This window comes from Artemia franciscana, chromosome 20 (genome assembly GCF_032884065.1).
Source record: "Artemia franciscana chromosome 20, ASM3288406v1, whole genome shotgun sequence".
NCBI lineage: Eukaryota > Metazoa > Arthropoda > Branchiopoda > Anostraca > Artemiidae > Artemia > Artemia franciscana.
Window position 1 is genome coordinate 3,634,549 of NC_088882.1, and position 27,297 is coordinate 3,661,845.

Here is a 27,297-nt window from a genome sequence, read left to right on the forward strand (position 1 = left end):
TTTAAGTTTTATTGTTGTATGTTTGTTTGCTATGAAAGTTTATTTCATACCGGGTTTGATAAATTCTCTATTAGTTATATCTGGTCGTTTTGATCTTGAATTTACTATAGGAATTTATTTCTGTTGGTCTTAAGCTTAATATGGCTCTTTACTTTTCTATGAAGAACTTCGTTCTCTGTAAGTTTTGATTAATTTGTGTTCGTCTTTGATAGCCAAAGTTTCAAGTTTTTCAACATTCTACTTTCAACACCAAAGCTTTTTCAACATCTAAATTTCATCAAAGTGTCAAACCATCAAAGTGTTGTTTCAACATTAAAGTTACAAAGTTCACCCCCCCCCCCACCCACAAAATTCCATAAAATTATTCACAAGTAATAGCAGGTGCAAGCAGTCACAATCTCTGTTACAGATTGTCGCTACTCTGCCCGCTACCAGTGTCTTTTCTGAGAGTGTTTTCCAAGACTGACTAGGTCAGTTAATTACTGAAAGGTCTTAGGGAGACCTTTCAGTTAATTACTGAACAAGTTAATTACTGAACAAGCTCTTAGGGAGACACAATGACATTTTTGATAGCCAGTTGTTTACTTTTCTTTGCCCTGGGCCAGATTAATTTCGAAACCAAGCCTTTCGCAATATTCATTTACGAAACATACCAACTTTTCCAACAACATTTCCAGAAACATTTCCAACTTTTTGGTCCATGAATCCCTGAGTATCTAAAAAAGTGTAATTTTTAACTAAAATGTGCCCATCTTGAAATCTCAAAAACTAGAGGATTTGTTTTCAGGAGAAAGCAAACTACTTTCAAAACGGCAAGTTAAAGTCAAATATAATGAAAACGAAAAAAAAAATCCGAATAATACATTCATACAAAATGACTTATGACAACTCATATGAACATGTAATTCTCTTACCCTTGAGAATATTCTTTATTTTTGAAATTTCTGGTAAAATCTAGATGCTAAAAAAACGATAAAAAACACTATTTTGTCAAAAGTGAATTTTTTTTTTTACCAAAATATATATTCAGTTGTTATTCCGTTTGTCATAAATTTTCAAAATGTGTCCATGTTTTGCTCTTCTATATTCCAAATATCTAAAATGCATCACTTTATTGCCTTTTTGTGTAATAGTGTCCCGGAACAAGAGAATGTGTCATTTTGACATATAATGCGTCAATTTGGCAACCCTGGTACGGCGCACTGTAGAAGAACCTAACCAAACCACACGACTTCTTAAACAAACCACATTGAAATTGAGTAAATTTGCCAAAAGGATACAACTAACGAAAATCTTGCTACCTTACCCTGTAAATATATGTTGCCTTTAATCTGTTTTTTTTTTTATATATTTTATTTATGTATTTTATATATTTTCGTTATATAGTTCGTTATATTTTGCCTTAAGTTTGTATACGGAATTTTTTTTTTTAACTAGACATATTTGTAATGGGTTTTAATAGGTACAGCAATTTAACCAGGGTAAATTTTCAAAATAATATTGGAAATAACTCTGATTCCTTTATTCCGCCATAACAGGGACAGCAGATAGAAGCCTCTACTCTACAATGGACAGTAGCATGCATGAATGATGCCAACGTATTGATTTGTTGAATGATATACTAGCTTTTGGGGTGGCGCTTCGCGCCACCCCAAGCCCCCCGCGCGCGTAAGTCGTTATGCGCCATATTAGTTACGCGCCATTGTAGTTGTGTCCCTATGTCCCACCTGTGATATATATATATATATATATATATATATATATATATATATATATATATATATATATATATATATATATATATATATATATATACTAGCTGTTGGGGTGGCGCTTCGCGCCACCCCAACACCTAGTTGGTGGGGGCGCTTCGCGCCCCCCCCCCCCCAAGCCCCCCCGCGTGCGTAAGTCGTTACGCGCCATATTAGTTACGCGCCATTGTAGTTGTGTCCCTATGTCCCACCTGTGAATATAGATATATATATATATATATATATATATATATATATATATATATATATATATATATATATATATATGTGTGTGTGTTTTTAACTACGTAAAACTTGCGAATATACAACATTCTTTGCTGTCCCATTGTCTGTGCGTATAAATAGATTGTCAGGTTTACCGACTCTTGAACATGCAACATATAATGGTCCATGGGAAAACAATCCGTATTCAGATCTATACCTCATGATTCTAATGATTGCCCTTGAGCTTTGTTGATGGTGATTGCTAATCGACCATTCCCTGAGTCGCCATCGTCATTTATATATCCCCCTGTGCACCCCGGCGTCCCCTTTGTAGTTATGTCCCTGTGTCCCGGTCGTCATTTATATTCCCTGTGTCCCGGTCGTCATTTGTGTCCCGGTGTTCCAGTCTGTGATTTCTCTTTGAGTGTCCCGGGCGTCATTTATATTCCTTGTGTCCCGGTCGTCATTTATATCCCCCTGTGCCCCCCGGCGTCCCCATTGTAGTTGTGTCCCTGTGTCCCGGTCGTCATTTATATTCCCTGTGTCCCGGTCGTCATTTGTATCCCGGTGTCCCGGTCTGTATATACATTCGTTTTTTAGTTTTGTTTTTCTCCTTTATTTTTTTCCTTTTTTCTTTTTTTTCTTTTTTAGTTTATTTAGATTTTTAGATTTTTTAGTTTTTTTATTAGTTTTTAGTTTTTTTGTAGTTTTTACCATTTTTTTAGTTTTTTTTAGTTTTTTTTTTTTTTACTTATGTCCTGGTCGTCATTTATACTCCCTGTGTCCCGGTCGTCATTTGTGTCTCAGTGCTTTGTTGATTGCTAATTTATATTATATTTATATTTATATTTTTTATATTTATTAATATTTTTTTAGTTTTCTTTTTCTCTTATTTTTCAGTTTTTTCCTTTTTTTTAGTTTTTTCTTTTTTAGTTTTTAGTTTTTTTTTTGTTTTTTAATAATTCAGACGTTATATGCGGACAAACACGACGTCACTCGACAGACAGACAGACAGACATAACCCACAAACAACTTATTTTTATATATATTTATTCATATTTTTTTAGTTTTCTTTTTCTCTTTTATTTTTCAGTTTTTTCCTTTTTTTTTTTAGTTTTTTTCTTTTTTAGTTTTTAGGTTTTTTTTAGTTTTTTACCTTTTTTTAGTTTTTTTTAGTTTTTTTAGTTTTTTAGCTTTTTTAGTTTTTTTATTAGTTTTTATTTTTTTCAGTTTTTTTTTAGTTATTAAATTTTTACCTTTTTTTAGTTTTTTTTTAGTTTTTTAGCTTTTTTAGTTTTTTTTCTTTTTAGTTTTTTTTGTAGTTTTTACCTTTTTTAGTTTTTTTCTTCTTTTGTATTAGTGTGAAATAATTCAGACGTCATATGCGGACAAACATGACGTCACCTGATCCACAGATCCACAGATCCACAGACAACTTATTTTTATATATATAGATATATATATATATATATATATATATATATATATATATATATATATATATATATATATATATATATATATATATATATATATATATATATATATATATATGTATATATATGTTTTTAACTACGTAAAACTTGCGAATATATAACATTCTTTGCTGTCCCATTGTCTGTGCATATAAATAGATTGTCAGGTTTACCGACTCTTGAACATGCAACATATAATGGTCCATGGGAAAACAATCCGTATTCATATCTATACCTCATGATTCTAATGATTGCCCTTGAGCTTTGTTGATGGTGATTGCTAATCGACGATTCCCTGTGTCGCCGTCGTCATTTATATATCCCCCTGTGCCCCCCCGGCGTCCCCAATGTAATTGTGTCCCTGTGTCCCGGTCGTCATTTATATTCCCTGTGTCCCGGTCGTCATTTGTGTCCCGGTGTCCCAGTCTGTGATTTCTCTTTGAGGGTCCCGGGCGTCATTTATATTCCTTGTGTCCCGGTGTCCCGGTCGTCATTTGTGTCCCGGTGTCCCGGTCTGTATATACATTCGTTTTTGAATTGGTCTTTTTTTTAGGTTTTAGTTTTTTACCTTTTTTTTTAGTTTTTTTAGTTATACCTCATGATTCTAATGATTGCCCTTGAACTTTGTTGATGGTGATTGCTAATCGAACATTCCCTGTGTCCCCGTCGTCATTTATATATCCCCCTGTGCCCCCCGGCGTCCCCGTTGTAGTTGTGTTTTTTAAGTTTTTTAGCTTTTTTATTAGTTTTTAGTTTTTTTTTTTCTTTTTAGTTTTTTGTAGTTTTTACCTTTTTTTTAGTTTTTTTAGTTTTTTTTTTACTTATGTTCTGGTCGTCATTTATACTCCCTGTGTCCCGGTCGTCATTTGTGTCCCGGTGCTTTGTTGATGGTGATTGCTAATCGAACATTCCTTGTGTCCCGGTCGCTTTCTCTTTGAGTGTCCCGGTCGTCATTTATATTCCCTATGTGCCGGTGTCCCGGTCGTCATTTGTGTCCCGATGTCCCGGTCTGTAATTTCGTCAGTCGAAAACATGACGTCAGTCAACACACAAACATGACGTCACCCGACAGACCCACACATCCACAGACAACTTATTTTTATATATATAGATAAACATCAGCTATGTCTGCGGTTGAGAAGGGGGGTTGAGCCCAATCGTTGGGGAGACGGAGAGAGAAGTGGTCAGCTTCTCTCAATTAAGTCACTAACCAGAACGGGTTGCCACTATCATTTTAAGTTTTTATAAAAAAAAAAAATTGGAAACAAGGTACCAGACTATCTAAATATCCTCTCTCCTATTGACACAATATTTTCCACAAACTTCCAAGGTACTCAAGGAACCAAATAGAAAAGAACTTACTGTAGCAAGTGAAATGATATTTTATTATGCCCCTTATAATATACTATTGCAATTATGGTATATTTGACCACAAAATGCAGGGCCATGGCCGAAAAGAAAGGAAAAAAGGAATGACATACACAAACAATAGAAATAATCAATTGAACAACTGAACAAAACGATTAAATCAAGAAAGGACATAATTCCAAACACTAATATAAACAAAATCACATAACACCCTGACGGTCGGTCATGCCCACATGAATAAACAGCACCAGGGTATTTGTATTATATACCAACTACCACTAAAGCTGTTTCTGCATTGACGCACTTTAAACAGGCTTCTTTCCCTAGTTTCTTTAACTTTAGCGTCCGAAAAGACAAAAGAAGTGACAGAATGGATTGGAAATATATATTCTGGATTATATAGTTGCAAATAAGAGGATGGGAGTAAAGCATTTGGACAGTGTGAATTCAGATAGCAATTCTTACTTCATGTATGCAGAATAATTGTAGCTAACATATTTTGCATGTAGACTCGCTTTGCTTTACCCCATCCTTCTAACTTGCAACTATATAGCTCAAATTTTCTAAAATATTATATTTTTTATCATACTTTGGTATATTTTAGTAGGATTAAGCTAACTTCACTTCTTGAGTGGTAGTGGGTATTTTTAATAAGCACCAGCACCATATTCTTAATACTAATAAAGCACTCATTTCTCACTAATTTTTCCAAGCTCAGTGGCTCAGTGGTCCTAGAATGTCGCGAAAGGGCTCATTCTTACGGAAACTAAAAGTTCTAGTGCCCTTTTTAAGTGACCAAAAAATTGGCAGGCACCTAGGCCCCCTCCCACGCTCATTTTTTCCCCAAAGTCACCGGATCAAAATTCTGTGGTAGCCATTTTATTCACCACAGTCGAAAAACCCAGTAATATGTCTTTGGGGACGACTTACTCCCCCGCAGTCCCCGTGGGAGGGGCTGCAAGTTACAAACTTTGACCTGTGTTTACTAATAGTAATGGTTACTGGGAAGTGTACAGACGTTTTCAGGGGATTTTTTTTGGTTTGGGGGGAATATTTGAGGGGGGAGAGTTACCGGTGAGGATCTTTCCATGGAGAAACTTCTCATGGGGGAAGAGACTTTCAAAGGAGGGGGCGCAGGATTTTCTAGCATTATTTAAAAAAAAACAATGAAAAAATAAATATGAAAAGTTTTTTCTAATGAAAGTGAGAAGCAGCATTAAAACTTGAAACGAACAGAAATTATCACGCAAATGAGTGGTTTACCTCCTCGTAATGCCTCGCTCTTTACGCTAAAGTATTTTTAGTAATTTCAACTATTTATTCTACGGCCTTTGTGATTCAGGGTCATTCTTAAGGAATTGGGACAAAATTTAAGCTTTAATGTAAAGAGCGAGGTATCGACGAGGGGTGAGCCCCCTCATATACGCAATAAAAACATACGAATATAGAAGTTCGCTACGTAATTTAATTTGTAAGTTACTTATATTTTTTACTTATGAAACGTTCATAAGAAATTATAAGTTATAGTTGCCTTTTTAAGTAATCAAAAAATTGGAGGGCAACTAGGCCTCCTCCCTCGCTACTTTTTTCTCAAAATCTTCCGATTAAAACTATGAAAAAGCCATTTAGCCCCAAAAATTAATATACAAATTTCGTTTTAATTATTTATGTGCAGAGAGCCAAGATCAAACCATGCATTAATTCAAAAACGTTCAGAAAAAAAAAAAACAAGTTCTTTTAAATGAAAGTAAGGAGCGACATTAAAACTTAAAACCAACAAAAATTACTCCGTATTTGAAAGGGGTTTTTCCTCCTCAACGCCCTGCTCTTTACGCTAAAGTTTTTTACTGTTTTAAAATGTAGAATTAAGAAAAAGAGTCAAGCTTGTATAGAAACCAGTCTGACTAGTTTTTAGCAAGAAATCGGGCATTTCATTTAGCCATCAAGCAGTGCGAATATAATCATGCTGCGACAGAGGTGGTGGGAGAAAAGTAAGCAAAAGGAGGTTAAAGATTTGGTAGCCAGAGCCACGACACGCCAGGCTTACCCCTTAAGTTGTGGGAACAAGGAAGTCAGCCTTCAGCGCTTCCCTTACTTCTCTCGTAAGGAAACCACCAGAAAAATGGTGGTTTCTATACATTTGTGTCCAGTTTTTAATTTTCTGCAGCGCAACGTTAGAAAAGGAAAAGATACAGTTATCAAGATTCCATCAAATTTTTTTGCAAAAGATACGATAAAGCAGGCACAGGATATGTGCAAAAATGCCATGAAATTTGACACTCTTGAAAGTTGCAGGGGTTCACATCCAAGCGCAACATTTTTGGGAGATTTCCATGATCTGTTGACAGGTTTTTTAGTGTGTAAAGATGAGCCATTCTTCTTTGTTATAGTGGATCCTTGTGACACACCAGCTGTCCCTAATATATCAAGCACTATTGTAGTATCTCGTTTAAACGAATGCATGAGGATGTTAAATTTTCTCGTTGTAAAGCAGGGAACCTCAATAGATCCCCCATGCCCTGTAGTCTGGCCTTCTGTGCCAGCTCAGGCGCAACCTTCTGTTCCTATTGTATTGAGCAACGTTCCAAGTAACTTTAATATTCGAAACAAACTTAATCAACGTTAGTTTGTAGGAAAACTTGGTTGTACTGATAAGGTCCAGCATTGCGGCTAAAAAAGACAAGATAGTAATGCATATGCCCAAGGAACAGCCAGCGGCTGCCGCTGTTGCTGCAATACCGAGCATGCTCAATATTCGGGCGAAAGTAATAAGGCACAAGTTTGCTGGCATTATCTGGATTGACCAAGATTATGACGGTTAAAAAATACCTATTTTTGTTAATAGTGTGAACACTGTAACCAGATTCGGTAATACATTCGTAGTCCAGTTATAATTCATATCGAAAGATGGATTAGATCGTTCTGTTAAACACGGAATCAAGATTGAATATGGTTTATTTCGTGTTACGTTGCCGATCAAGAAACCAATGCAACGTCACGATTGTCAAGGTTTTGGTCATTTTGCTAGATATTGTTCTAATCCAACTAAATGCTGCAAATGTTCCGGTAATCATAGCAACCGTGACAGGAAGTTCTCAGGCACAGTCCTTTACCCGTGCCAACTATGGTGGTAGTCATTGAAGCAACAGTCTGTCGTGTTCAGAGATCAAGAAACACCTACCTCTTCGAGTGCCTGATGTTAGGAATGAAAATATAAACCGTGCTTGTTAATATGGGCTCTAGTCCTAGTGAAATAGTTTTTGTATTCTTTTCAGAATATTAATGGCGTCTGGGAGAAATTAAGAACTCTTGACAACCTGTTATTTAAGCATGGTATTGTCTGTTTAGCCGAACACTTGCTCAATATGGATAATTTTCCGATGCCGAATGTTTCGTCTGGCAATTTGTTTTTATTAGAGCTGCTATAACTACTAATGGTCGTCCATCTAGTCCATTTTGTACGTCCCTGTCAAGAATACTGCATAGAGTTAAGTCATCAAATTAATTGCTTGTGACTTCAACTCAGACCTCGAAGATGCTTCTGCATCTTTTACACAGTTGCTCCTTTCTTCAATGCCACAACATATTTTGGCTTTCAAAGTCCAAATATTTCTCTTGCGTTCACCAATCTCGTGCCACTTCCTCCCTGTGGAGGAAGTGGCCTTTCCTTCCTACATTTATACCTCCCTGTGGCAATGGTATCAAAACTCTTTTATAAATTTCTCTGTCCAAAAATCTTTATAGCAGCTGAATTTATGCACGTCGTGGAGAAAAACAGGGATCACTGTTAAGTCATACAATATTTAAGAATGGCTTCCGTTTTGTGACCCGCAGAATACTGCATTTTCATATCGAGCCATGCGTTGACAGAAGTCACCTTTCGTAAACAAATGACAATCTTCTGCTGTCTGATAATTTGCAATCACTGCAGGCTGCTGTGAACAGCCTTTATGCCAGGTTGTCTGACATCGGGCTGTCAGTCGCTTCAGCTAAAACTGAATATCTCGTTTTTGCTTGTCATCACCCTCCCAATTCAAAATTCAGGTTGGTCTTGATTTAATTTCTGCCACTGTGTCAACTCAAGTACCATAGACTTGCACTCGAGACCTTGATTCGAGCAACAAGGTCACTAACAATAAATGTGTTGAGAGAAAAGTTGAGAAAGTCCTATGGACGTTTTTCTAGAGCTAAAGGTCAATTTGACAAAAAAAAAACGCTTGGTTTGCTTTATAACTCGTTTTTGCTCTCCATGTAGTTTTCTGGTGTCATTATGGAAGTTTTTTACCACGTCAGAACGTCAACAAATTTGGTCGCTTTTTAAAATTTTATAAGTATTTTCTTCATGTTCCTTTTGGGTCCCGTATTAGTTATATCTCAAAACATCAAGTTTTTGAGATATGTGATAAGATAGATGTTTTCGAAGGCAGATTCAGACAGCGATCTGAGTCAGTCGTAGATTTTCCGTTGGGGTGTATTAATATTTTGTGACTAATTGCTTGTGTATTTTTTCGTTTTTTTGATGATAAGTATTTTTATTGCGTATATTTCTTTTTCTATACTCCTTTAAGTGCATTTTCGTATGTATAGAGGGTTCAAATAAACTATCGTTATTGTTATTGTTTGACCATTGTCATCACTGTAGCTTCCAATATTCTAATCTTGTTTTGCAGACTAATCTTCCTATTCTTCCAAGCTTTATTCAGCTGTGAAAAAAAAACCCTGAGCTTTGGCTATTCCAATTTAATATCTTCACTGCTTCCACGTCTCTACTAATAATACTACCAAGGTATGTGAAGCTGTCCACCCGAATCAATCTCTTCGCTATCCAACGTCACCCTTTCATCTTCACATATTCCTAGCCTTAACGACTCAGTCATCTTAACATTAATTTCCAGACCTATCCTAGCACCCTGAACCTGCAAAACCTCTAAAAGTTCATTCATTTTGCTCACTTCGACAGAATCGGACGCTTGCTTATGATAACTTAGGCACTTGTCAATTATTAACCTGAGAGTGAAAATTTGGTCGACCCATCCTCTACCCTTTCTAAAACTGCACTGTTCTTCTCTTATAACCTTGTCTACAGTATCTCTCAGCCTAAAAAGTATCTTATTACTAAGTAATTTGCTTCCTACAGATATCAGGCTAATTCCATGATAATTACCACACTCATTCTATATAATGTTAATTCCCTAAGAAGAAAGTTCACAAAAAGACTATTTGTCCTACAACAACTAACAAGTATTTCTCCGATCCGTTTATTAGTCTACGAAAATTTAGCTAAAAGCCTTTAGCTGCCCCCAATCCCAAACAAAAATTAATTATACATCAAGGAATGTTTACGAATTTACCCCAGATTTCTTCAATACATAGCAAAGGCTTCATGTAGCAGTTTTAGCAATTCCTAATCCCAATAGAATAATCCAAATTGGAAACAGTGGCCTCAATTCGCAAAAATCTATGGGGGAGGGACAAGCTACATTTGTCTAAATTTTGTCTATTTGTCTAAATTTGTCTTTTGTTCATTTTGCAATAATAACAATAATACCAAAAAAAGGCATGATTCAATGAAAATACCCCAAAAAAGGTATTTTGTCTGAAATCAGGGAGGGGAAAAACCTAGGAACACTTCTGCTTGCCCAACTGACGTCACTAGTGGGGGGTCTACTGCCTTCTTGTAGCCCATCTGGGCTTAGAATTCCACGTAAAGATGCTATTATTCCCGCATAGAAAGAAAAAAGAATGGATGAATTCTATAACCAGTGCTGCAAGTTAGCATAACAAATAAGATCTTTCAATTTATTCATCATTTTTAAAACTTCAGAAAAATAAGGAAGCGAATATGTTTTTCAATTAAAAATTAAGAAAATATTCAAGTTTGAAGAGCAGTGCTCAGCTCAAAATAGACGCAGCATATGCTTTTAAAAGTTCATGTACACAGGATTTTATTATTAATGATAATCTTATCGCCTTTTTCTCTTTCATAATGACAGACGGTCTGGTTGTACAACATATGGATTAAACGAGAACACTCTTTATGTGTGAAACTTATGACTCTTTCATCTTGTTGACCAAGCTCAGCCATACCAAGATTTGGCATATCATGACGCAGAGACAATATCTGGCAAAACCACTTGGGGGGGGGGTGTTGGATGGCTGCAAAGAGCCCAGTGGTGGCAAGTAAGGGTAGGGTGGTATTTTCCTACTGTATTTTATGGTCCTCCTTTTAATTTAAAAAATATCTTGTTTTAGGCTGTTTTCATTGAAAACTATCTTTTTTTTTAGTATTTTCATTAAAAAAAAAGTTAAAAAATTAAAAATCTCCCTCTTCCTAAATATTAAAAAATGTATTTTGCCTCCCTCCCCTCTAACATTTATGAATGAATGCCACTGTATGAACTGCCCAAAAGTACTCCTAGATGCCAACATCAAACAGTTCGTGGTAACAAACTGTAGTAAGGAGCGACCCGGCTCAATAGTAACCAAAGCTCTAAAAAACATGATTTTGATAACAATAGTTACATCAAAAAAATCGAATTTTAATTCTGATTTTAAATATATAACTTTCATCAAGTTTAGTCTTACCCATCAAAAGTTACGAGACTGAAAAAATTTGCCTCATTTTAAAAATAGGGAGAAACCCCCAATAAAAGTCATAGAATCTGAATGCAAATCAAACCATCAGATTTAGCGTATCCGAAAACCATACTGTAGAAGTTTCAAACTCCTATCTACAAAAATGTGGAATTTTGTATTTTTTGCCAGAAGATAGATCACGGATGCGTGTTTATTTGTTGTTTTTTTTTCCTAGGGGTGATCGTATTTCCATGAAGGAGGCGCAGGATTTTCTAGTATTATTTAAAAAAAATGAGAGAATAAATAAAAAAAAAGTTTTTTCAACTGGAAGTAAGGAGCAGCATTAAAACTTAAAACGAACAGAAAATATTATGCATATAAGGGGATTTGTCTCCTCCACAATACCTTGCTCTTCACGCCGAAGTATTTTTAGTAATTTTAACTATTCATTCTATGGCCTTTGTGGTTCAGTGGTCATTCTTAAAGAATTGGGAAGAAATTCAAGCTTTAGTGTAAAGAGCGAGGTATTGACGAGGGGGCGAACCCCTTCATATATGTAATTAAAATATAAAAATTTAGAAGTTCTTTACGTTAGTTAATTTGTAAGTTACGTATCTTTATTACTAATAAAAACGTTCGTAGAAGAAATAAAAAGTTCTAGTTGTATTTTTAAGTAACAGAAAAGCGGAGGGCAGCTAGGCCTCCTCCCCCATCCCTTTTTCATAATCGCCCGATCAAAAATATGAGAAAACCATTTAGTAAAAAAAAAAATTAATATGCGAATTTTGTTTTAAATATTCATGTGCGGTGAGCCAAAACCAAACATGTATTAATTCGAAAACGTTCAGAAATTAAATAAAAAAACAAGTTTTCTTTTTAACTGCAAGTAAGGAGCGACATTAAAACTTAAAAAGAACTGAAATTATTCCGTATGCGAAAGGGGTTGTCCCTTCCTCAACACCTCGCTCTTTGCGCTAAAGTTTTTTTTTATTGTTTTAAAAAGTAGAGTTGTGAGAAAGAGTCAAACTTTAGCGTAAAGAGTGAGGCGTTGAGGAGGGGACAACCCTTTTCATATACAGAATAATTTCTGTTCTTTTTATGTTTTAATGTCGCTCCTTACTTGCAGTTACTGAAAATACTCTTAGATGTCAATTTCATAGCTATAAGTGCCGTTCCTGGGGGAATTTAACCGGGCACGTCATGTGGGCGGGGGCTCATTTGGAGGATTTAGGGAAATTAGGAAGGAGAAGTTTTTCAATCATTAGGAGAAGTTTGTAAAATATTTGCTAAACAGAAAACCCAGGGTAATTTTATCCTTGCTTCACCCCAGCCCTCGCCCCATTGAAAACTGAAATGATTCGTCTGGGGCTGAAGACAGTTACTATTTTCAGGGAGTTTAAGAGGAATGGAAAATTTTAAGACTCAAAAGTCTGTCAGTTATTAGAGAAAGCTTGTAAAATGTGTGCATAGAGAAACCCACCTTTGGGGTGCGGTTAAATAAATTTAACTTATTCGGTACTTGGACTAGGTTACCATTTGCTATTACCACAAAAGATTTTGTGGCGCAATTATAGCATTTTTTGTCAGTTTTTATTTCACGGACAAGGACACTAGAATAAACTGAAAAGCCAGAAAAATTTTTTCTGCAAACATCTTCAACTTCTCCCAGAAAAGATGTTTTTTCTGAGAGGATTAGTTTGAGATGCGATTTATTTTTGTGTCGAGTCTATGTTAGATAAAACATCCCCTTTCCCTTCTGTATATCCCTGAAAACTAACTGGATAAAATTTTAAAGAGGTGAAACTTGACCTCGCGAACCCAATCAAAATATGTTTAAGTGTACCATAAATTAAAATATGTCAGAATATGCCGCATTGCACCAGGATATTCATATTGTACTGAAAACAGTAAAGATGTAGTGCGTTGGCAACGCTGAACCCCTGTCGGGTTTTCTTAGATCTAAAGTCGGGGCAGCTTATTAATTTCAGTGCTTGGTACCCAAGAAATTGAAAGGTTTCTTAAAGTGGGGATGTTTACTATTCATGTTGGGGCTTATCTTAATTAATTAAGTAATCAAGAAGGAGAGTACACTTAGGTACCTCGCATTACTCGTTTTTGGTCACTGAATCTCTTCTAGAGAAGTCGTTAGTCCTGATATTTCTGGACAAAAAGTTCCAATCCCTCGAGAAGAAGAGAACGTACGATTTGTCAACTTTTTTATAGATCAATTGGTATCCATCCAGGCGCAAGTTTCTTCTAAGTTGACCTCAAGTTCACTCTGGAGTGCTGACAAGTCAGAGTCACAGTCCGCTATTGTAGCTGTCCTTAAAATCCACAAGTTGATCAGGTTCGTCTTCATTGCTCGAAGTTTCAGCAGCATAAGTTGCAGCACCGTGAAGTGTTGAATAAGAAATTCAGAACACAACTTAGGTCATTCACGTAAACCAAGAATAACAATGGACCCAGGCCTGAGGCTTGCAGTACACCGAAGTTGACAACGTTGTCATTCAGTGGTTCTTCTCCTATGTAAACACATCAATCAAACAGTTCGTGGTAACGAACTGTAGTAAGGGGCGACCCGGCTCAATAGTAAACGGAACTCTAAAAAACGAAATTTTGATGCTAAGAGATACATCAAAAGAATCGAATTTTTATGCTGATTCTAAATTTATAAATTTCATCAAATTTAGTCTTTGTCATCAAAGGTTACGAACCTGAGAAAATTTGCCTTATTTTGGAAAATAGGGGGAAACACCCCCTAAAAGTCATAGAATCTTAACGAAAATCACACCATCGCATTCGGCGTATCAGAGAAACCTAAAGAAAAAATTTCAAGCTCCTATCTACAAAAATGTGGAATTTCGTATTTTTGCCAGAAGACAAATCACGGGTGCGTGTTTATTTGTTTTTTTCTTTTCTCTAGGGGTCATCGTGTCGACCAAGTGGTCCTAGAGTGTCGCAAGAGGGCTCATTCTAACGGAAATGAAAAGGTCTAGTGCCCTTTTTAAGTGACTAAAAAAATTGGAGGGCACCTAGGCCCCCTCCCACGCTCATTTTTCCCCAAAGTCAACGGATCAAAATTTTGAGATAGCCATTTTGTTTCGCATAGTCGAAAACCATAATAGCTATGTCTTTAGGGATGATTTACTCCCCCACAATCCCTGGGGGAGGGACTGCAAGTTACAAACTTTGACCAGTGTTTACATATAGTAATGGCTATTGGGAAGTGTGCAGACGTTTTCAGGGGGATTTTTTGTTGGTGGGTGGGGCTGAGGGGAGGAAGCTATGTGGGAGGATCTTTCCTTGGAGGAATATGTCATGGGGGAAGAAAAATTCAATGAAAAGGGCGCAGGATTTTCTAGCATTACTTTAAAAAAAAAAACAATGAAAGAATAAACATGAAAACATTTTTTTTCAATTGAAAGTAAGGAGTAGCAATGAAACTTAAAACGAACAGAGATTATTACGCATATGAGGGGTTCTAAAAATACTTTAGCATAAAGAGCGAGGTATTTAGGAGGAGATAAATACCTCACTCTTTATGCTAAAGTATTTTTAGTAATTTCAACTATTTATTCTATGGCCTTTCTGATTCAGGGGTCATTCTTAAACAATTGGGACAAAACTTACGATTTAGTGTAAAGAGCGAGGTATTAACGAGGGTACAAACCCCTCGTATACATAACAAGAATACAAGAATATAAAAGTTTGTTACGTAAGTTAATTACGCATATTTTTTACTAATAAAAACGTTTGTTAAAAATTAAAAGTTCTAGTTATCCTTTTAAGTAATCGAAAAATTGGAGGGCAACTAGGCCTCCTTCCCCACCCCTTGTTTCTCAAAATCGTCTGATCAAAACTAAGAGAAAGCCAAAAAGAGGAATTAATATACAAATTCAATTTGAATAATTTATGTGCGGAGAGCCAAAATCAAACATGCATTAATTCAAAAACGTTCAGAAATTAAATAAAAAAAAACTAGTTTTTTTTAACTGAAAGTAAGGAGCGACATTAAAACTTAAAACGAACAGAAATTACTCCGTATATGAAATGGGTTGTCCCCTCCAGAATCCCTCGCTCTTTACGCTAAAGTTTGACTCTTTGCCCCAATTCTACTTTTTAAAACGATTAAAAGCTTTAGAGTAAAGAGCGAGGGATTGCGGAGGGGACAACCCATTTCATATACAGAGTAATTTCTGTTCGTTTTAATTTCAGTTTAAAAAACTAGTTTTTTATTTAATTGGTATCAAAGCTGTGATCAAAATGCAGAACTTGTATGCTGGCAACCCGATTCACAGTTACGATCCTCGGATAAATCAGCAATTCAAAAATTGGTCAAATAAAACGCATTAGAAACGTAACTATTATTCCAACAACGTGAATATATTGACCATGATATAAAATTTCTTTTAGATTTACACCGTGTATTTTATCTTAATATAAACTTCGGAATATTATTTAAATATCAATCACTGTTATTTAACGTATGTAAATTGTTTTTCATAGGATAGTTACATAAGATAAATAACTTCAAAACTTATTTAAGTCATATGAAAAGCAAATATTCGAAAAATTAAAGCTGAAACGAAAAGCTACTGCCTATGCAAAGCCCTGTTTCTTCTTGGTATTACATAAATAAAAGGTTTTTATTCTGAAAGTAAGGAGCGACATTAAAACTTAAAACGACCAGAAATTATTCCGTACATAAAAGGGGCTGTCCCCTCTGCAATGCCTCTCTCTTTACTCTAAAGCTATCTTTATTATTTTAAAAAGTATAGTTGTGACATATTCAAAGTTTAGCATAAAGAGCGAGGTGTTAATGAAGGGACAGCGCCTTTCATGTAGGAAAAATTTCCTTTTCGTTTTAAGTTTTAATGTCGCTCCTTACTTTCAGTGAAAAAAAAACTTGTTTTGTATATAATTTATGAACATTTTTCAACTAATGCAGGTTCAAATGCTGTTAGCACTTTTAAATTTATTCCTATTCTAATTAAATAGCCCCCGTGCTTCAGTTGCCGATCTAAGAAAATTAGGACAGACTGTCAAACTTTAGCGTAAAAAGCAAGGTGTTGAGGAGGGAACAACCTTTCATGTATTGAATAATTACTGTTGGTTTTGAGTTGTAATGTTGATACTTACTTTCAGTTAAAAAAAAAACTTCTCGTTTTCAAAAATAATGCTAGTGAATCTGGCTCACCCTTTATGAAATATGCCCCCACCTCATGGAACATTTTGCCGTGGAAATTTCATCCAACGTAAAGTGCATCCCCCCGTCAAATTACCTCAAGACATTTCCACGCTCGCTGAAAATTTATCCTCCCCGAAAAATCGCTTGCGGATGAATCAGCCACAAAAATTCTCCATAGCCTTCTTTCATTTGAATAAGACTTTAATCTACAATCGGATTTTTGATCACTCCAGAATGCCCCTTCCGTGGAAATTATTTCCTGGAAATCAAAACACGCAGAAAATAGCCCCCGAATAATGATCCAAGAACATCTCACATGTACAGTTTGGCAAAGAGAATGTAAGGCAATCAAAAAGAATGTAAAGTGCCCCCCCCCGTTTAATTCCCTGCAGACTGTGCCACCCTCACTGAAAATCCCCCATCCTCGTAAAACTGCTTTCGGAAGATTCAGCCAGAAATAATCGCCTAGCGTTATTTCATTTGAATGCGACTTTAATCGCTAATCGGTTTCTCGATCACACCAGAAATGCCCCCATCCATGAAAATTATTTTCTGTAACTCAAAACATGAGGAAAATAGCCCCCCCAAATAATTCTCCCGGAATATCTCCACATGAGAAATTTAGAGAAGAAAATGTTGGACAAATAATACGAATTTCGGATTGTGATTCTGTCAAATCCTCTCATTGTATCAGTTCCCTTTGAAAATCATCCCCTCGCAAATTTTCCTCCTCTAGGGAGAGTCTCCCTATAGAAATCTATCCCAAGACCCCCCCAACCACAAAAAAATGCTCTTTATACTTCCCAATAACAAATACTATACGTAAATAATGGACAAATTTCAAAACATAGAGGCCTCTTCCCACGGACTGTGATGGGTCATTTTATACCTAAACACAAGGGTATTTATTCTTTCAACTATACTGAACAAAATGACTGTCTCAAAATTTCGATCAGACAATTTTAGGGGGAAATTGGCGTGGGAGGCGGCCAGTTGCCCTTCGATGTATTTGGGCACCTTAAAAGGACACTGGAACTTTTAATTTATGTTCGAATGCATCCTCCCCCGATATTCTAGGCCCGTTATTTCAATATGATCACTCCTTGGAAAAAAAGACAAATTAACACACATTCGCGATCTATCTTCTGGTAAATATAGCAAAATTCCTCGTTTATGTCTATAGGAGCTTGAGAATTCTTAAGTAGAGTTTTCTTGGTGCGCTGATTATGATGGCGCAAGTTTCATTAGGATTGCTTGAATTTTAAGGATGTTTCCCCCTGTTTCAAAAATCGAGCAAATTTTCTTAGGCTCGTAAATTTTGATGGGTAGCTGTGTATCTTCAGAGAGGATGTTGCCAATTTTTAAATGGGTCAATGTTCTCGTTCTTCAAGTGCTCCATGAATGATTCTTCCAATGCCTATGTAAAAAAAAAGCTATTGACCAGCGCTGCCAATGCGGTATAATTGTACCGTTTTGACAGAATAAGAGGTCATGGTACACTGCTGTACAGTCCAAATTTTTCGCCATATTTTGGCTTTATTCGCTTTGTATATATGCAGTGCAATTATGCAAAAGCAATCGTGGTTCCCACCACTTCAAGTTGCCTATACCTGCAGTAAATATTAAGTGTTATTATATAAGCATTACAGTAGATAAGTAACTTACTCCCAACTACGACTTCCAAATTTTTTAACAGAGATAAACTCTTATCACTAGGCGTTTGAATTACAAATTTGGAGATAGATCTAATCTGAAGCTATATTGGGCGTTTTGATTTAAATATTGAAAGTAAAAAAATAAAACAATTAAACGAATTCTGGAGCTGACCCTCCCCCGTAATAACTTATAACTTATATGACTAAGCTACAATCAATTTGACCTATCTAGGTGCAATACAAATATTATTAGAAAAACCATTAGGCTTTATTCTCTTTTTGATGATTTCTTTTCATGTTTATAATGAAAGAAAAAATCGGGTTTTCAATGATTTCTTGTTTTTCAGTGATTCCATGTCTGTCCTATTTGCAGATGCAGAGGGTATATTCATTTCTATTTAACAAGAAAATCTTATATTGAACTGGCAGATTTTAGGAAGTAAAAGATCCTTACCTATCAGGGGAAACAATTTGACTCGAGCAAACGTGGCAAAACAGGAAGTAAAGTAAATTTTCACAATTTTGCCACTAATTAGGCTCACCTATTTACTTGATGATTAGGTTTTGAAGGCGGTATATTTGTATAAATATTAATTAAACACATTAAATGACACCCTTAAAACACCCTTAACACAAGCAAAAAAAAAACACCAAACACCAAGCCAAAAACACCCTTAAACACATTAAAAAGTGCAACCCCCTGTTTTTTGAGTTTTTTTATATTAATTTACTTTATATTAATATTAATTTATAATTAATGTATAATATATTAATATAATATAAAATTATATAATAATTATATAATTATAATATAATTATGTAATATATAATTTATTAATTTATAATTTATAATATAAAAAAGTTTTTTTTATATTAATTTTAATTATTGATGGATTAATTAAAAAAGAAAATGATCCGCTTAAAGTAAAGAACGATGTTGAAACTTTAAACCAGAAAAAGAGTTTAAAATAAAGCAAGAGCATGCGTACAGTTGTTATGTTTAATTGAAACTCCCGCTTAACGCATCAAATTAATGCCCTTAGTGTCAGTAATTACAGTAAACGTCAAAGTTTTCTGGCTAGTTCAAAATCTGCCCCAACTTACCCTGAAAGGTCTAATTTAATAATGTAAGCCGTTATTGTTATATTGCCTTGTCACCCTATTGACAATCTACATTGTCCTAGTTCATTTTGATTTAGTTCAACATCCGCCTAAATATTCCTTGAAAGCTTCACCTTAATGCCCTTAGGTTGTGTAGTAGCAATAGTTGTAGTAGCAGTAGCAGCATTAATAGCTGCATGCACATAACACCTTTTTTTAACATTCTCTTTAACACATGATGAAATATTTAACTTAATGTCCTCAACCGGTTAGTATTGTTGATACTTCCTCTTGACAACCTTTATGGGCATAGTCTGTTTTGATTTATTTCAATACAGTTACAGCAATGCCCACAATTTTTACCACAATACCCTTAGCAGTAGTAGTAGCACCAGTAGCTATAGCAGTAGCGGTAGGAGTAGGGTTAATAGTAGTAGTCTTAGCTTTACTAGTAGTAGCAATAATATAAATAGTAGCAGTTGTAGGAGTGAAAAAATTTCTGTTCGTTTTATGTTTTACTGTCGTTCCTTACTTTCAAATAGAATTTTTTTCCTTTAATTCAAAAAAAGAAAAGCCTATTGCCTATTGCCTGCACATAGCACTTGTTATTGGGGAGTAAACAGACATTATTTGGGAAGCGAATTTTCTCTGGGTGTATTTTCAGTGGTGGGATGTGGCGGCCGCCCCCTCTTAAACACTTTGCTTTTTACGCTAAATTATGACTTTGTATCTCAATGCTTCGCGAGCAAAAAGTGAAAGACAAGGTCAGTTAAATCAGTTTAAGACAGATTTTTGAATATTCTAAATAAGGTTAGCGCGAAGAGCGATGTATTGCGGAGAGGTATCCTTTTAAGTTTTAATGTTTATCCTTACTTTCAGTTAAAAAAGAATTGCTTTTTCGTTTAATCACTCAATGGCGCAAACAATTCTCAGAAGAAAACATTGAAATTCAGCTGATATTGAATGGCCCAAAACAGCCAGTAGTTTATTTTTCTTTATCTGGAGGCTGAGCCTCTGGATAAAGAACTCTAATTCCTTTCTTCCAGTTGAAAAACTTGTTTTTACATTTAATTAAAAAAAATCTATTGCCTATTGCTTACACATTGCATTTGTTATTGGGAAGTAACCAGGCATTCTTGGGAGGAGAATTTTCTCTGGGGGTATTTTCAATTGTGGGAAATGGCAAATAGCCCCTCCTAACCGCTTCGCTCGTTACGGTAATTTATGACTTTGTATTTCAATCTTTTACGAATAAAAAGTGAAACACAAGGTCAGTTAAATTACAATAAGATATCTTCTTGAATATTTTAAATAATGTCAGCTCGAAGAGCGATGTATTGTGGAGGGGTGTCCATTTAAGTTTTAATGTTGATCCTTACTTTCAGTTGAAAAAGCTTGCTTTTTTGTTTAATCGCTCTAATGCACAAACAATTCTCAGGGAAAAAAACTGAAATGCCACTGATATTGAATAACTGAAAACAGCCAGTAGTTTATTTTTCTTTATTTGGAGAATGAGCCCGTGTAATTTCAAATCTAGATTTTTGTGATGAGCATTTATGTCATCAAAGCTTGTTTTTATACTATTTAGTGTTTAGAAATTTTTTTTCAAAATACTCTTTAATTACAATTTTGTTATTGAACTTTGGGAAAGCGAAGAGTTAATTAATTTGAGCAAAAAAAAAAAAATGAATGATCAGAGATATCGAAATCATTATAAAAAATATATGTAAATTGAAAACACCTCCACGATAAATTGAATTTATTGCTTTAAAGCGAAATATCTCGTCGTAAAGCTCATATAATAACGAATTTTGAGCAAAGCAGTGGTTTACTTTGGATACGTGAACTAATTGGCTATATGTAGTTAGATTGCCTCTGCATCCCCTTTGTCAACCTAGCGTTAATAAGCAATGCAATGGTAAAATGTGACGTAGATTATACAAATAAGATACACAATTCTCCTCAAGTTCTGACTATAACTGAACCATTATTTCTCAGTAATATTGACAAGAAATGAGTGACAGACCAAATGGAATTCCGTTTGCAATCAAGAACTAATACAGGCTAACACAGGGGGGATAACACAGGGGATAACTAATACAAGGATAAAAAAAGGATACAAAACAAGGGATAAAAAAAAAGACTGTCTAATTGAAGTTCAAACATAGATGGTGATTTTCTGTTCGAAAAATACTTCCTTGGCTAGTTTTGAGCTTTTAATTGACTAACCTTCTGAAACTCTCCTATCCTACACAATTTAAATATTTTTCCTTGTACAGCCGAGCATTACGACAATCTATAACAATGAAAAATATCCACAGTTACTTGAATGGAATGACATGAAAGTAACTTGACGGAAAAGACATAATGGGCAATCTCAAAATTAAGCTTTCTGCCACATGAATTGTAGGCAATATCCTAATCTTGAAATAATTACTGAGGATGTATTTGCCTATACAATTAGAAACAGGGCCAAGGTCCCAACTGCTTCCTTGTCAGGAATCCACAATTTCAAACAATGCAAGAACGCCCTCTAAATTGTTTCTGGTTATATCAGTGTTTCCATTCTAGAGATTTCACCCCTATAAAAGGAGATTTTTGTGGTGTGTTAGGGGCAAACTTTTTCATTTAGGAATTTTGGGGATTTAAAGTTTGTTTTTTTTGCAAGTCTTCTGGTTTTTTAAAAGGAATTTCTAGGTTTTTTTCTAAATCTAGTTATTTTTCACGATATAGCGCATTAATTTATTATTCAATCGGATAAATCAAACAGCAAGCTAACTTAAAAAAAAAAAAAAAAAAAATGGAAAATAGTGGTTCATTACATCTTCCAATGTGTGCCAAGTTAGCTTTTCATGAATATACCGTCTTTGGAAGTTCCGATTCCACACAATATCAAATATTGACCTCAGAACGTTATCATTAAGAGTATAAGCGAAACTAGTTAATAAAAAAATTACTAGTATGTTCAATATGCTCTGGTCTATAATCCTTTTTATATTTTCATGGAAAAATTTGTCGCGCCCTTCACAGATTTTGATAAACATCGGTCTTATCTTTTCTTTAATAAAAAGAGATCCAAAGAAAATCTTTTTCTCCCAATATATTTTTTTTTTTATTACTGACAATTGACTCAAAAAAACTTTTTCCGCAAAATATGTTTTTCAAGACAAAGTAAAGAACTAAGTTAAACCAAAAATAAGCAAAATAGAATCAAATAAGCTACCAGTCGTAAAACTAACAGAAATAAGCATGAATAAACAAATGAATCCCAAAACGAACTGAAATTACAATGAATAACAGAATCAAACTCAAAATCATCAGAAAATAACATGATTAGGCTCACAACCCCTATATTCTCTCAGGCCAGAACATAATTTGCATTTTACTGAAAAAATAAATGTTTCCACTTTAATAGCTTTAATAAATAAAAATTATTAAGATTTTGAAAAATAAAAGGGGATAATAAGGGGATGAAGGGGATATATTTTTTAAGCAGAGTGCAAATTACGTTCTGGCCTTAAGAAGGCGTAGGGGTTGTGAGCCTTAATCCTATTAACTTCTGCTTATTTTGAGTTTGACTCGGTCATTTACTGTAATTTCTGTTCGCTTTGGGTTTGATTTATTTATTGATTAAATAGAAAAAAACAAGTTTTTTTAAATGAAAGTAAGGAGCAACATTAAAACTTAAAACGAACAGAAATTCCTTTGTATATGAAAGAGCTATTCCCTCCTCAATGCCCCGCTCTTTACGCTAAAGTTTGACTCTTTCTCTTAACTCTACTTTTTAAAACAGAAAGAAACTTTAGCGTAAAGAGCAGGGTGTTGAGGAGGAAAAGCCCCTTTCATATACGGAGTAATTTCTGTTCGTTTTAAGTTTTAATGTTGCTCCTTACTTTCATTTAAAAAAAATTGTTTTTTTCTATTTAATTACTAAGGTAAGACCGGAATCATTACAGTGTCTCTCCTCTAACCCCAGTATGCCCCAGTAACCCCAGTAACCCCAGTATGCTCTAGTCCACCTACTAAAATCCCATGATCTGTACTATTGAACGCTTTTTAAGGTCAAGCAAAATAGCGTCTGGCACAAGTCCCAGGTTAAGAGCTTTATTAATAAATAAGCGCTAGAGCATCTTCCGTCCGAAACTCTTCCGAAATTTTTGTCCGACTTGTAGAAACGTAACTAAAATACATATAAATTAACTTTTAATGCATTTTTTAAAAGTTTCTTTTTGTAAAACCCCCTGACAAAAGGGGGCCGGCGTTTTTCCATTGGAAAATTCCCCAGTGGATGTTCCATACGGGGAAAACCTAAGAATTACCCTCTATGAAAATTCCCCAGCCCTGAGAAAGAATTCCCCAAAAAATTCCCTCAGAAAACTGCCCCCCCTGTTATATTCCCCCACACACAAAGTTGAGCAGCCACAGAGGAAATACAAAATAGGTAACTCGAAATGTCATAACCAGATGTCCTAAAGGGTAACAAAAGGACCAGATTTCAAAGATAATTCTAGGATAGTGGCAGGTTAGCCTCTGATTATTTTCAACTTTAGAAAATAGGAAAAACAAATATAAGAACTCTCAATTTCCGATCAACGTGAGTATTGTCAGAAGTTGCTACGACCATGAGCGGAGGTTAGAGATCAGTAGAGGGGCTCCCCCTCCTATGTGGAATAGATTTTGCTCATTTAACATTACTCTTTACTTTCATGTTGATTCCATTTATGTCTTTGTTTCAGTTTTGTTACTGAAAATAGCCTGTTAAATTTCATTAAAAAATAACGCATCTGGTCATTTAGTTACCCCTTAGGATATCTGAAGAAGGTACCCATTTTGTGCTTTCTCTGTGGCAGCTCAATTTTAAATGTGGGAAATTTTTCATATTGCGGGGATTTCCGGGGGGTAAATTTCACTCGGTGTTGGGGGGAATTTTTGGGGGAAATTATCCACGGGGGAATTTTCCGAAGGGATAATTTTATGAGGGGGATTTCCCACAGGGGTTGGGGAAACACGTAGCACCAAAAGTATGACCCCTCCCCTACTAAACCTCATGACTTGCCCTTGAATACCAATGGGATAATTCCTTGATAAAACTTTTACCCTGCGAAAACAGAAGCCAATATAGAAGAAAAAGAAGAATAATGAAAATAGGGTAAATGGGGAAATTAGAAGAAACTTTTCTGTAGAAGAATATGGGGTGCTAATCTCTATTGATGTGTAACCTCCACAACCCTTACCCTGCAAGCGACAAAAATACAGAATCATAAGAATTAAATACTTATATTAGAAAATAATTATAGTGCCTAATCATTGGTTTCTAAAAGGTAGGCATACCGGAATTCGCGAGCTGGCCGGATTCGCCGTCCTGGCCGAGTGGGTTGGTGCGCTGGATTCGGGATCCCTCGTCTGAGAGGACGCGGGTACGAATCCCAGTGTACCCACTTCTTCAGTTTGGGACGGGTGTCAGTGGCGTGACTCTGTAAGCTTAGCCAGAGTCGACCCAGCTCTAAATGGGTACTTGGAGAAATCTGGGGAAGGTAAACAGGAAGGGTGTGCGAAAGCACAGGATGGCTGGTCTCCAACCCTCCATTGCACTTCCTGGCTGAAGGGCCAAGAAACGGAGATCAGCACCGCCGGTACGGACTGTAAAGTCTAATGCCGTATCCTTTACCTTTTACCTTTAAAGGATCACAGATCCAGATACCAAAGTTTTAAATTTTAATGAAAACTTTGGGAGATTCTTAATTTTTGCTCTAATCCCCCCTCCGTCTCCCCAAAAATTGAATGAGTCCTCTAAGGCTGGATGTAGTCCCAATATCGCCCTGTAGTACTTTGATTGTTACTTATTGTGTTGTAAGTGAAAGGCTATAATATTTATTAATAATTGTGTAATATCATAAATAATTACTAAAATTATAACTTTTAATAATAATACAATACAGTAACATATTAATATAACATATATGATAATAATAATAATTAATATATTATAACATTAGTTCATGTAGTTGGACCATCATTTAAGTCATTTTGTCTTTTAAATAGGCTATCATTAAAAAAAAGAAGCCTTAAAAATTGCTTGCAGATAAGAGGCTATTCAATTTTTAAATTTGAGTTTTCAAATTTCAATGTCAAATTTGTTTCAAATTTAATTTTAAATTCATTTTTTCAAATTTGTTGCATATCAAACTGGCTCTACTTCCATTTTGGGCTTCGATAGTTCAATAAGCGGTATGATAGGACTTATCAACATAAAAAGCCTTTATGAGCCACGGTTACTACAAAAATACACAGCAACATAAAATTTTTAAGAAAAACACCTTTAAATTCAAAACTAATAAACAGATAAATTAAACAAAAGTTTTCTATACGATATATCTATGCCCACCAACTTTCCCGTTTTCTTAATCCCTATAAAACTTCAATCACTTACCATCAAATCCACCCTTCCCTTCCTATTATACCGCTTCGGATAATTTTTCTCCCGTAGTCCATTTAATTCCCTAGGAAAATCCAAACCTGAATTAAATCATCCCCATATCTCCACACACCGGGAAAAAATTGGGCCTTCACCCTTCCTAAATATTTTTTTTATCACAAGTGAAAAAATGTCCACCCCCCCAGATTTCCTCCCTTCAGCATTAAATTCCTTTTATTTTATATTTTTGCACTCCTTTCAAGGGACCTTACATCCTCCCTAGATTATAAGGCCTAATACGGCTACAACACGGAGATAAAAAATACTGACAAAAACTTCAGGATTTCTTTACTGTTACTGACGAGAAAGCTGTTTGTACGGTGAAAATGTTTATCTAGCCTTCAAAACAGGAGAAAGGAAAATTTCATATGAAAGACCAAATTCCAACTATTTTTACAAGTAGGAAAAGGAATCAAAACACATGTTTAAAAAAATACAAAATTCTTATTACCTTGAGAGTCAATTAAGATCCTGGTTGCAGTAGCAGCTGGAACCTAGTATATAGCCAACAGCAGTGAATAGTAATCGAAAATAAAAATAAAGAATTTTTAAATAAATACGCAAATGTAAGAGAATCCCCATTTGGCTTTGATACAGAAATAGTAACTATTATCCTTGCTAAATTTAAAAGTAAGAATTGAAAGCAAATTTAGGGAATTTCTAAAAATAGTTTCAAAAACCTCAAAACCAGTAGTGGATAAAAAAAATATACTATTAGAATCATCATAGTCGAAAACCCTAAGCTGGAGTATTTCATATTAAAAAATAAAAATAAAATATCACAATTAAAAATTAAAAAATATCACAATTAAAAAAATAAAAAATATCACAATCCAGCTTTAATATCCCTAGTGTCTTCTTTTTTTCCTATTATTTTTTATTTAAAGAAATGAGTCAATCAATTAAGGTCGTTCTGTTGTTGATATACGGGGGAAATTTTCAATGGGGAAAATTCTCACAGGGGGGGCTTTTTATGGAGTAATTTTTAAAGGGGAAGGATTGCAGCGACGTGCTAGGGAAACGCTAGATACAATTTTGTGCGAAAAATGTCACTTTTTTGTGCCTCAGCACTTGTGATGGTCATATAATTACAGCTAATAACATACACGAGTGCTGTAGTCAATAGACCTGAGACATTTTTTGTTTTGTTTTGTAGTTTAACGGCAATAATCAGACAAACAATATGTTCATATATAGCCTACACTAGCTGAAAGAAATACATTAATAATTGGATAAAGATATTAATTTAAAAACAACATTGATTAAATTTTGATACAATACTGCAACTTTATGCTATTTTAATATAAAATTCGAATTATAATTATAAAACCACTGATTTTCCGGACTGGCAGGAACGTGTGACCAATAGTAACCGAAATTCAAAAACAAATAGAGTCTAAGATAATACTTACGTCAAAAGAATATACTTTTATGCTGATTTTAAATAAAACAATAAAACAAAAATAAATTGTTGGCTGATGGA